The 12,528-nt window shown below is 44.2% G+C and overlaps 1 pseudogene; it reads right to left on the reverse strand.

The window, feature by feature from the left end:
• Positions 1-276: 276 nt before the first annotated feature.
• The window catches only part of LOC114794952 (voltage-dependent P/Q-type calcium channel subunit alpha-1A-like), a 44,995-nt pseudogene continuing 32,743 nt past the window's right edge, over positions 277-12,528 (reverse strand).

Raw genomic sequence — 12,528 nt, forward strand, 5'->3', positions numbered from 1 at the left:
AGTATAATAATAAGATTTATGAATAATTATGAACTTATGACTAAACTATTTTTTTTTTGGTTTTTGTCTGTTCTACTAGACTCTTGTACTATATTGACTGGGTTACTAATTACTTAAAAAGAGACTAAAATACAATTTTCATTACAATACAATTGTCATCAGTTTTTGTTGACTAAAACTAGACTAAAATTGTCAATGATAATTCTGAATAAAGGGCTTGACAGCCCAAGAACTTATACGTGAGTCATGTGGTTTGTGTGTTTCATATGTGTGCACTCACTGCGGCCACCCCTCTCCGGTAGATACGGTGAAGAGGGTGAGCAGGGCCCAGAGCACGTTGTCGTAGTGGAATTCGTATTTCCTCCATTCCCGCTTCTGCGCCCTCACTTCATTGTCGCGTTCGTACACCAGATATTCGCCCCTGTAGATAAATGCCAAGCGGCAAGTCAGATCACAGGAGGACTCAGTAGACTGTGTGTTTATTCATTTTTATACATATATGCACACACACACCCATTATATGTATAAATATATAGCACATTTGAATGCATCACCTGCAGTCGCGCTCAAACTCCTTGGATTCATCAGTGCAGTAGAAGAAGCGGCCTTTGAAGAGCTGCACGGCCACCACAGCAAAGATGAACATGAAGAGCATGTACACAATGAGGATGTTCAGCACGTTCTTCAGAGAGTTGACCACACAGTCAAACACCGCCTGCACAAAACACAACCAGTCAGTAAGCTGACGACACAGAGACCAAGCTGCTGGTCCTCATCACCTCCAGCCATGTCAGACTGTGTTGTAATTGGCAGATTTAAAACCCGTAGGAAGACAGTCTGAAGTCTGTGGTGTAATTACTAGCAGAAAAATACCCAAGAACAATGTGTCATTACCAGCCCTAGAAGAAACAGTCTAATTTGCGAGGTCAAGATGTTTTGAGTACACCTTCTAATTAGTGGGGTGAGTAGATTAATGCACAGCATGACAGCAGAGAGGAGAGTCAGACACAGTATATGAGTAAAGAGTAGATGGCTGTCCACCCCACAAAGCAGATACTCGCATTGAGTAACCGGCTGAATGAGCCAGAGATGCAGTTCTGCATAGTACAAGTCTATAGGAGCTAATCTTCAAAGTGCATCAAGCATATAATGACAGCATGTTATCCAATTTATGTCAATTATGTAATTATGCAATACCTTAATTGAAGGTTCATTTGTGCAATATTGAATCAAAGCAGTGAGCACCTGCCAGAATTTTCAAGTGAAGTCACAATTCCAATTCAGAAAATCAGAAAGGCTCTTTAGTCCGGAGCTTTCATAATCAGGGTTGCAATATAATGGCGAAAACAAAAATTAATTGTCCAGTCCATGTAAAAAAAAACATAATCTGCTGTAATATGATGAAGATATTCTAAGAAATCCTTAACCACAATATTTTGGAAATTGAATTAAAACTGTATGTCAATATAAATTTGTCTGTTAGCAATATATAGTTTATTAATACTGGTATTGGTATTTTTAACAGTAGCAACAATCTTTTATTCCCAACTTCCCTCATTGTGAGATCTGAATTCCAATTTATATAATAAATGGCAAATGGAACAAGACTGTTCTAGAGAATAAGCTAAGAATCGGTTACCCACAGTAACACTATGGGTAAAAAAATTATAATTTTTTTTAATCCATTATCAGTGTGAAAAACACCTTGAGTTTCGGTAGGCGCTTGATGGTCTTGAGTGGGCGAAGGACTCTCAAAACCCGGAGGGACTTGATGGTGCTGATGTCTTTACCCTTGCTGCTTCCCCTGAAGGTTTGTAATTGAACACAGACACACACACACACACACACACACAGAGTAAATTAGATGGCCATCAATTTTACCACAAGCACCAATTAGCCACACGTCTGGAGGTTAGTTCTTCCGGCCATTTCCTCGGGTGAGTTGCATGAATGAACATGCCCCATTCCGCAGACTCACTGGCTCACACCAGTCCTGACTGCTGCGGATGCATTCGCGCTGACGTCAGAGTGCACACCGGAGGCGCAGGGTTCCGCTGTAGTGACTCACGTCAGCGCTGCATGCCGACCTTGCAGTGCACAGGAACTGCTGTGCCTCTCATGCTTTGCTGAAACCCTGCACGGCCGCAGCAGCAGCAGCAGCGAGGGAAGACCTCTCGCAGCAAGGCGCTCTTCCGTGCTGCAACCTCAGCTTATTGCCATGACAACCCACATCGGCTCCATCCTTCCAACCACCCTCCTGGCCGGTTTCAAAGCATTGGCAAACCGACAGCATGAGGATATGACAATATCCACAGGCATTCCCAGCGAAATGCCCAAAAATGTCCCTCCCTCCCTCACTCTCTCTACGCTCTTTGAGGGGAGGCATTCTCTAAGTCTGTCTGTATATAAAAAAAGACATCTGTATTTAAAAAAAAAAGCTTGTTTCAGGAACAAAGTAAGCAAGCTTGCCTTTGGCAACCTTTACTTGGGAAGCCAACGTGACTCTCCGCAAATCTGTGTATGCAGAATATTGTTGTACTTGCTCACCTGGACAGCTCACGTTTAGACTAAGTCTCACAATTTAGGCTAATTAATTAGCTCATTCAGCATGCTAGTGTAGGTAGTGGGCATGATCCTGAGATGTCTACATTTACATTTACAGCATTTATCAGACGCCCTTATCCAGAGCGACAGGGACAGTCCCCCCGGAGCAACTTAGGGTTAAGTGTCTTGCTCAGGGACACAATGGTAGTACGTGGGATTTGAACGGGTCTTCTGGTTCATAGGCGAGTGGTTACTACCACCCCTGCATCAGACATCAGAGTCTACGTCAGAGACGACGTTTGTGATGTCCACTGACATGCCCTGTGTCCAAGGGGTATTAGGAGTGTAGAGAACAGAGGGAAACAAAGGAGGAAGGGGGGAGATGGACACTGTCCTATTGGTCCTATTATTTATTAGCAGGAGGGGTTTAAATTGTACAGAACGAGGAAGTAATCATGCCTACAGGCTCCTCCCATTTTAAGATTAAAGCTCATCTTCTGGGTGTCAGAATATTTCACACCAGCGAAAAGGCCTTTGTGGGTAGTTAGTCCAGCCTCTTCAAGACACAAAATGCTGTGACATTTGCAAACTGAGAAAATTTTGTCCTGTGGCCCTCCATCCAGACCAATTTTCTCACCCTTCATAACTCAAGGAACCTCTGCTCTTATATAATTGAGGCGTTCTCTAATACACTGTCAGATGTGCCCAAGTAAAATCTGTATCTTCTTAGTTCTGGTCTCATGTGTGGATGCCCAGCTGTAACTGGATGTTATTGGATGTGCCTCAGTTTGGTTGCTTTAGGTACTGCCCATTGCATTATGGCTCTTCTGTGCTCTTCCTCTAATCCCCCCCCCCCCCCTCCCTCCTTCTTGGATAGACAACTATAGGCTCCCTCTATGGGTGTGTTACACACAACCAGCCATGTACAGGAGTGAGTGACTCACTATGCATGGTCATGTATGAGTTAGTTTTGTTTAGCGGTGGTCAGACAGACACTTGAATGGCAGAGAAGAGAGACGAACATGAACGGGCGACAAGCAGACAAAAGCTCATTCAAAACGTGACAGGAGAGTCAAGCACTTAGACACTAGGAGCATATGGAAGGGAAAGAGGAAGAAGAAGAAGAAGCAGAAGAAGAAGGAAAGACTTTACCCTCCGCCGCTGTTGATGGAGCCGTTCGAGGAGATGAGAGAGGATCAGTGATAGAGAAACACAGACAGACAGAGTGAAGGCGAGAAACAGACACATAAAGAGAAAGAGAGAGGTAGAAAGAAACACAAAGACAGAGGAGTTTCGATAAAAAAGCATCAGTATGAGGGACATACGAAAGACAGTGCGAGATAAAGGGTACAATGCAAACATTTTCGTTAACCAGACGCCATCTTACGCACATATACACACGCCTTTTAATTAAACACGTGAGTCATAAATTCAGGACATTTTAACAACTGACAGTGGCCTCAGCGCCCGAGTCAAGAGTGCTGACTCACAACAGAACAAAACACCCCCTACTGGTTCTGACTCATCGTATCCATAACACATAATGCATGCTGCAGCGAGGCGCGGTGACTCTAAAGCACACTCCCTTTATCGGGGTACGTCATTGCCCCTGGATCTCTGATCAGGTTCATTCCTGTGTCCAGTCTGTCCCCTGCATCGGAATATGGACACAGTCCCTCCTCTGTGATGCTATGCAGCAGCACCAAAGGCAGAAGTGCCTGGATGCCTTAGCCCAGACAATAAATGGCAACCTAATTGGATCTGGCATTCATGAAAACGGTGATATGCATCTCCAAGGGGAGCGGTCTGTCCATTGGCCGTGCCTCTGGATTACCCGCTAATCGAATGATGCCATTATCTAACTGTGCAGGAGCTACACGCCAGGGCCCTAATGCCATCCTGATTCCCCACACACGCTGCCGTTCCTCCTTGCTTCATGTGACCATCTACTCCTGACCTCCCATAGCTGTTTTTGTTCATGTAATAGGAATAGGAGGTAGGAAAACCAGAGCGAAAAAGTCAATTCCTAATGCAACTGTAGCACAAGCCACATGCTAGAGTTTGGCAGTATCTCAGAAACTTAGAACATTGTGGAAAAAGGTCTGTTTTTTCGTAATTGAAAGGTTAATTATATATTATGTTTCGTTACATGTAAACTGGAATCTTTATCTTTAAGTTCATAATTATGGCCGATAACTAAGACACAAAAATCCTGTTTTTTTTTTTTAGATGCAATAGTAATCCGTTGTTTTTGCACAAGGCAGTGCATATGGATATAATGTTAGAGGATAAAACTCTGAATCATTTGTGGATTTGTGCTGTCAGACAGGAAGCCAGTAATCACTGGGGAACAAAAATAGATCAGTAGCTGTAATACACACATTAGACACACATGGCAGACATACGGTGCAGGCGCCAAAGTGACAGGCACAGTCACCCCAGAGCACCTGTCTTCCAGTGCCAGCATGGACATGGGGAGGAAGAGGGAGGGGAAGAGTGTAGGTTTGCTGTGCTGGATTAAAGGAACCTTCGGCAGGCAAAGCCAGGCAGTACCAGCCCAAATCCATTAATTTATATATGCTGGTCAAACTAAGGGGTAAGAAAGCAGAGGGGTTCAAAGAAGTGATGTAGGGGATCAGGGTGAAAGGAGAACAAGAAGATGAGACAGGAAGATCTCTCCTGGACGGGCATGCTGTGGAAGATGCAGCATAGAGTGTTTTTTTTTTTTTTTTACAGTCGGAGCACAGGATGCATCTCCATGTGTTCTAGACTCTATGATGGCCACTCTCATCCAGGCAGAAGAATGTATGCCATGTGTATATGCACATATGTACAGCTTCCACCTGGCCTGAACTGGGAACAGACCAAAAGTCTCGGATCTGCGGCACTTTTTCCTCTGCCCAGTAGCATTTCCGTAACGAGAGTACTCTGGAACAACTTGCCATGCATAAAAGCCCTGAAAAGATATCACAATATATATAAAAAGTCCAGAACTTTGAGTCAATATGTTATAATGGGGAGGAAAAGACAAATTTACTCTCAAACGTCCATGGGAAGCTGTTAGGAAGAAAAACAAGAAGAACAAGTAGAAGACAAATGTTGGCAGTTGTTGCAGGTGCAATTATATTGGTGGGGGAATCTTGCAACCCACAAATCCCTATGCCCTTCACTTCTGCTCTATGGTTTGCTAATTTGCTAAAAATTCATTGTCATGCCATCCCCTACATGCATGGTCTATTTATGTGCTAAAGGGGACTTTAGATGTACACATGCAAGCATACAGTGCATCATTTTCAGCTGCTAAGGTACTCAGCCTGAATGTAGCATTCATTCTCCCTTCATAATCCCTTCTGAAGCTCTGGTAAAACCCCACAAATGTATAAGGCCTGTTCAAGCACAAACTCAATCCCCTGCTTCTCTTGGACTAAATGACCCCCAGTTAGTGGTTGATCAATATAGATTAATCTGTGACCAAAGCCAATATTTAGAGCACATGTATAATATATATAGTTTAATACTTCCTGTTAGTATGGTTTTGTATTATAGTGTGTATTACTAATTAATTAATAAATCATCATTTCATATTGTTGTCTGTGAGTAGATGACTTAATATTCTGTTTTAGTACATAAGACTGAATGCAAAATTTGTACATTTGCAATCAGCCTATCAATCACAGTCATTGGTTGATGAATTGGTCAACCACTACTTCCATTATCTTAAAAGTGCCTATTTATGAACTCATCTAAACTCAATTATGCCACATTTCCTGTGTATCTATATGTGTAACCCAGATTTTTCTGGGTTACCATGTCATAATTTCCCAACATTGTCATAATTTCCCAACAATGCGCTTATTCCTCAGCAGTCCCTAAATTCACTTAGCGTCTAGAGCTACTCTTTACTATTTTTTTGTCTAGCTGAACCTAACCTTCTATAACCTCATTTTACCCCAAGTGCAAATCCCATTGTCCCAGTCAGGCTTCCCAGGCTATGCATGAGGTGCAAGGCTTAAATACCTGCTCCATCGAGGGAGGGAGGAGTGTTTGTGTTTCCAGCAGCTCCAGAACGGCCTGGGCACTAAAGGGTTACAGGTGCCTGTGGTCGTCACCCCCACGAAAATGAGCAGGGTGGAGGGGTGGGGTATAAAGGGGTAGAGGGGCATGGCTGCGGGGGTTGGATGCGGCCTCTAGCGGTATCAGGTGATTTTAGTAGGGCGGCTGAGTCTAAGAGTTTAAGAAAGAAAGGCACTGGGGCAGGCATGGAATCTGCCAGACGCAGAGAATATGAGAGAAAGTGGGTTTGTGTGTATGTGAGACAGAATGATTGAAAGAGGGGGAATGATATATCAAGCTCTTGCAGAACAAAATAATAGGGAAACAGAGTCAATTAAAAAAAGCATGAAGACAGCAAGGGGGGAATGAGGAAGAATGTGAGGGATGAAGATGAAGAAGGCATGGAGAGCAGCTGGAAAATGAAGGCAGAGGACTGGTACTCTGGGGTTGCTATGGCACTGCACTGTGGCCTTTAGCCAGCAGGAGGCAGACAAGAGAGCAGTCAGGAAAGAGTCCTGCATCGGGTTGGGTTTTTATGAAAACCCACTAAATAATATATAGATATAGATACATCTATATATGCGTGCATATTATGTTTAAATAAGGCAAAATAAACTACTTTTTCAACTAATAATAACCATTATTAGTATTTTTTTTTTCAGAATGAATAATAAAATAAAAAGTTAGTAAATGTATAATGTTGCAGACAAAAATTACAAGATTATGCAAAAAATGTTTGTTCAGATGTCAGAACAAACTAAGTTTGGGTTGTTATTGAGGACATGAGGGTGAACGAAAACGACCCGTGCAGGACTCAGAGGCAGGACACAGCAGTGCATAGGTACAATGGGGATAGGGTGACACTTACGAGAAGCCGAAGGCCACCAGGGCACCACTAACCACTATAAAGTCCAGGATGTTCCACAGATCACGAAAATAGGAGCCTTCGTGCAAGACCAGACCTAAATCCACCATCTATGAGAGACAGAGAGAGCAACACTGCATGAGGCCAAAGGTCCTACTACAAACTACAAACATCTGATCACTCCTTACCTTGATGAGCATCTCAAAGGTGAACACGCCAGTGAACACGTAGTCAAAATAGCGCAGGACCTGCAGGTACACAGACAGACAGCAGAAGCAGAAAAGGGTGGTCTGACATGGGTCAGTATTCTGTTCTTATTTGATGATTCTTAGTTTTTGTTTGTGATTTGATGATTTTCATGTTATTTTATGTTGTGTGGTCTTAACAGGATTTGATGTCTAGGGTTAGTGGCTGAGTAGATGAAGTTACATAGGGTTTAGATTTTGGCTCACGTTGTTGCGGGGCGAATCGGGCCATACGGGATCCTCAGCTGCCAGGGCTATGCTGCTCATAGCAATAACCAGCAGGATGCACATTTCAAAGTACCTCAGTGTGACAATGTAGTGGCAAAGCCTCCGAAACCTTCGAATCCAAAAGCACACACAATTACCGCTATTTGGCTAGACGAAGGCTACCACCACAAATGTAAATTCTACCTAGACAAGGTTAAAGGGTATGATTTTGAGATTGGGGGAAACTCACGGGTTGGTTGTAGACAGTATGAACATTGAGGTGTAGGGAGGCATGGGCCTTGGGCCACCATCACCACCTCTGTCGTCGTCATCGTCGTCATCTTTCTTGTCCTCCTTTTTAGGAAGCGGCTCTGTGTTTGCATTTTTTCACTGAGGGTGAAAAGAAAAATTTTTTTTTTTCAAAGAAAGAAGAAATGAACTGGACAAAATTATGGACTTGAGAACCACAGACCCTGCAGGATGGCATTGGTGGAGGGGAATGGGGGTGGAATGTCCACGGCGGTGTGATCGGGTCTAGGATATCCCAGCTTGCTCATGTAGGCGGAGTCTGTGAGGGGTGGCTGGCAAAGGTTGTAGCTGCTGTTGCTCAGGTTGGGTTGGCTGGTGTGGGGGGTGGTGGTACTGTGTTTGGAGAGACGCTGGCTATGGCTGGAGGTTGCGGTGAGCGGCTGCGTTGCCAGCTTGCTGTTCATCACGTTGTCCAGGTCTTCGCTGTGCTGGCTGTCCTGTCTGGAAAGGCTCTTCTGGATTGGCCGTGTGTGGAGAGGGTGGGGCCATTGCTGTGGCCCTCCCTAATGGATTGGAGGGAAAGTGCAAGAGAACAACGATCAAAAATTGTTAACCTTTTAAAGGTGCCCTATCATGACAATTTCACTTTGTGAAATTATTTAACATTAATATGAGTTCCCTTAGTGTCTATGGTATATGGCCCTGCAGTGGCTAGAAATGGCGATAGGTGTAAAGAGAAGAGCAGCTCAGATGGTTGGATCTGGAATTTGTCCCCTTATGTTGTCATAAGGAGAAAGGGTACCTTTCGTTTCTCATGCTTTTCCCGCCCCTCCCCTAAAAAAGTAACAAGTATTGGATGTAAAATTAGCGAAATTCTGAAGAACCAGCGGGTTCGTTTTATTTTTTTGGAAAAGCGCTGACACTACTTCCTGTCTGGGCCAAGCACTGTGGTTGGTGAATGGTCTGAGAATGCCCTTCTGTAGGCTGCTCTCCTCCTGTCCCGCTCTCTTCTCCTCATTACCATTTAAAGTTAAAGACACTGAAATAGTGCGTCCTGGGGAAATCTGATTGTGGGACTAGATCAAAGTGCCTGTATTTCTGCACCACGGCTGAATTTCGGAAAGAGACTTGAGATTTACATTTACATTTACAGCATTTATCAGACGCCCTTATCCAGAGCGACTTACAATCAGTAGTTACAGGGACAGTCTCCCTGGAGCAACTTAAGGTTAAGTGTCTTGCTCAGGGACACAATGATAGTAAGTGGGATTTGAACCTGGGTCTTCTGGTTCACAGGCGAGTGTCTTACCCACTAGGCTACTACCACCAGATACGGTATTAGGGGACCAACCAGACCGATATAAAATGTCATGGGACTTTTAATATTTATTTTTACATCCTGGTTCCTACTGTTTTTGCCCATCTTACTCACTTCCTGACTCTGTGCTGACGGACCCTCTCCCCTCGCTCTCCCCGCTCCCTTTTGCAGTCCCCATCGGCGTGACGATGCCGCCTGGGTTTACGCTCCCCTCCCTCGGAGTGCTCGCCAGCAGCCCCTCCATCAGGAACTCTGCTGCGGTGACCGCCCTCACGGTGTCTCCGGCCTGGGCACCCGCCCCCGTCCTCCTCGTCGCGGGCCCTGCAGTGCTGCCGTGACCGGTGCTGGTGCCGCTTGTGCACCTTTTCCTCCATCTCTTCTGGGTTGGTGCTATGAGCGTGGTGTTGATGGTTGAGGTCCTGACCCTCCAAGTCTTTACGGCCCCGACGGGTGGACTCTGTCGACTCGGTTCTCTCATAGGGCCTTCCGGGTCCTGAGCTGCATCCTCCGCCTCCACTCCCGCCTCCACCCTGCTCATGTTTTCGTAAGATCTCCTCGGTCCTCTGCTGACTGAACCTCTGCTCCTGCGCCCTGTCTCTCTCACCGGGATGAGTCTTGTTAGTGTTGTTGTTGCGGTTCTCCTGAGGGTCCACCACCAGAGGCCGATCTAAGTGTGTCTTCATGTCTGGTCGGATGTGACGGGAGTATGACACCTGATGAAGAAGAGGGGGTTAAGAATAATTTTGTCTACTGTACACAGTTGCACCTTTGGGATAAGATCTTTAAAAATCCAGACCAGAATATTCAAGGACAGGATGTTTATATGTTTTTAAATGTAGCCTGTAATGTGAAATAAATATAAGCACAGTTTTGCCAAGCTTAATTTAGACAACTATCCAAATCACTTGGACTTGGACAAAAAGCACCCTAATGGAGACAAAAACCAAACTGAGTATGTCCGGTTCATGGTGAGTCTCTGAATACTTTTAAACAAGGAACCATCTTCAAAGTGCAATGCATAAGATGTTGTCACTAGGCTGTACAGCTCCAGAGGACTGGAGACCCACCATCTGATGACGTTTTAATGGGGCAGCTCGTTCAACAGAATGTCAGAATCACGAAGTGTGGGAAAAAGGTCAGTTTGTGTCACTTCTTGTCAACCTCAGTGACTTGCTAACTTCGGTAAAGATCTCTGCAACTCAATACATTCATATTAAAACTTCTTTCATGCTCTCCTTCTGAGTTTTCTACCTTCCACCGGTCCTCAGGGTCCAGCTCATTGTATAATGCCTCTCTGCTGGTCATCAATGTCTGGCGGCGGAGCTCGCTGGTGCGCTGCTCCCACACGGACTTGGAGCCTTTGTGGTTCTTCTGCTGCTCTTTACTGCGGCCACAGAGGAAACGCAGAAGGAAAAGCCATTCAGGAGATACGGAGGCAAGACATGACAATGTTAGAAGTGTGGAGGAAACAGCCAAGAGTATACAGAGATAGAGCAGGTCAGCTCTTCAGGGCAGACACGAAGAGAGTATCAAGGGTCAAGGGTCACCGCACTGAGCCTAAAGAGTACACACAAGCTACCACAGGCCTACTGTTCACTACTGTGCCACAAATAGCCTTCTGGAGAAGCTTTCTGAGCACGCACATGGTGCTGATGAAAGAAAATGGGTGGACAAAGGGACACAACACCCATAAGAGTGGAAAAATACTGATTCCCCTTCCCCATAAGAAACAACACAGAGGGCAGTAGCCAGAAGAGCTAAAGAGGGCAGGAAACACAAAAAAGGGAGATATGGTGGGAGAAAAAATAAAATAAGAAGATGAGTATAAATGAATAAATACCAGTCCTGAGTAGCGTTGAGACATTCTGTATCACTGAGGAAGGAAACATGCGGTGAGTGAGATGGCACAGCACACACAGCTATCTTCATGTTGTTTCTCAACTATGTATAATCACTGTACCATTGGGGCATCAGAACTTTGGTTATTGCAAAGCAGGGCACCTGTCCACCTGCTGGTATAACCCAGAGCCAAAAAAAACACCCTTACATCTTCACCATGATGTATACTACATATACGCTGTTGCATCTTAACACTTCACATTTATTTCGGAATTTAAAAGGTAAACCTTAAACACCTAAACCCCAACCAGCTACTGATTGCATAAAAGATGATTTTCAGAAGCTGAATAAGCTGAATTTCTGTGAATAATTTTTAATTGATCATAGGTAATATTCTGTTAATTACACATACTTCATTTTTAATTCTCCATAGGCAATGATTCAGCACTAATCATCAACATTTAAACAAAAATCAATTTATGTCTGATGAGCAAAGCATATATGAAGGTTTTCTTGATTTTAATAAAAATCAATTAGTATAGAACTAATTTCAACAGACAAATAAGAAGTTTTAGAACACTGTTCTGGATCTCTGAGCAACATAATGCAATATAATATTGCTATAATCGACAGCAGTGGTGAGTTGTGCAAACTGCATTCTGTTGTACTCTTGAAATTTGGTGCGCAAATGTCCATGAAGATACTGATCATGCAACTCAACTCAACCACAAATCAGCTCAGGAAGAACTCACAAGGTTAATGCTGTTTGACAACAACCTGAGTCTGCGCCGAAGCACTAGCACATAATTACGTCTTAAAAGAGTGCATGTCATATCTGCCAGGTTCATTTGCGTAACTGCCTTTGCAGAGGCAAGTGTGTCAGTATCTATTTGTGTAATCAATGTGTTTTCTGGTGTGTATTTGTGTAAACTTGTGCGTGATTTTCTGTGTGCGTGGGTGTCTGTGATGTTAAACGGAAATCTGTTAATTGTGGCCCTATACACAGGAAGAACTGAGACGGCCTGGCCTTTTGCTCACGGAGGGATCAAAGTAACAGGAGTGTCCTTCTGAAAAAGGGTAGGTGTCACAGATCAAAGAAGAGCTCTGTGTGTGTGTGTGTGTGTGTGTGTGTGTGTGTGTGTGTGTGTGTGTGTGTGTGAAAAGAGAGAGATAAAGAAATGGACAGAATGCATGAGAAAGAGAGAGAG

This window comes from Denticeps clupeoides, chromosome 7 (genome assembly GCF_900700375.1).
Source record: "Denticeps clupeoides chromosome 7, fDenClu1.1, whole genome shotgun sequence".
Taxonomy (NCBI): Eukaryota; Metazoa; Chordata; class Actinopteri; order Clupeiformes; family Denticipitidae; genus Denticeps; species Denticeps clupeoides.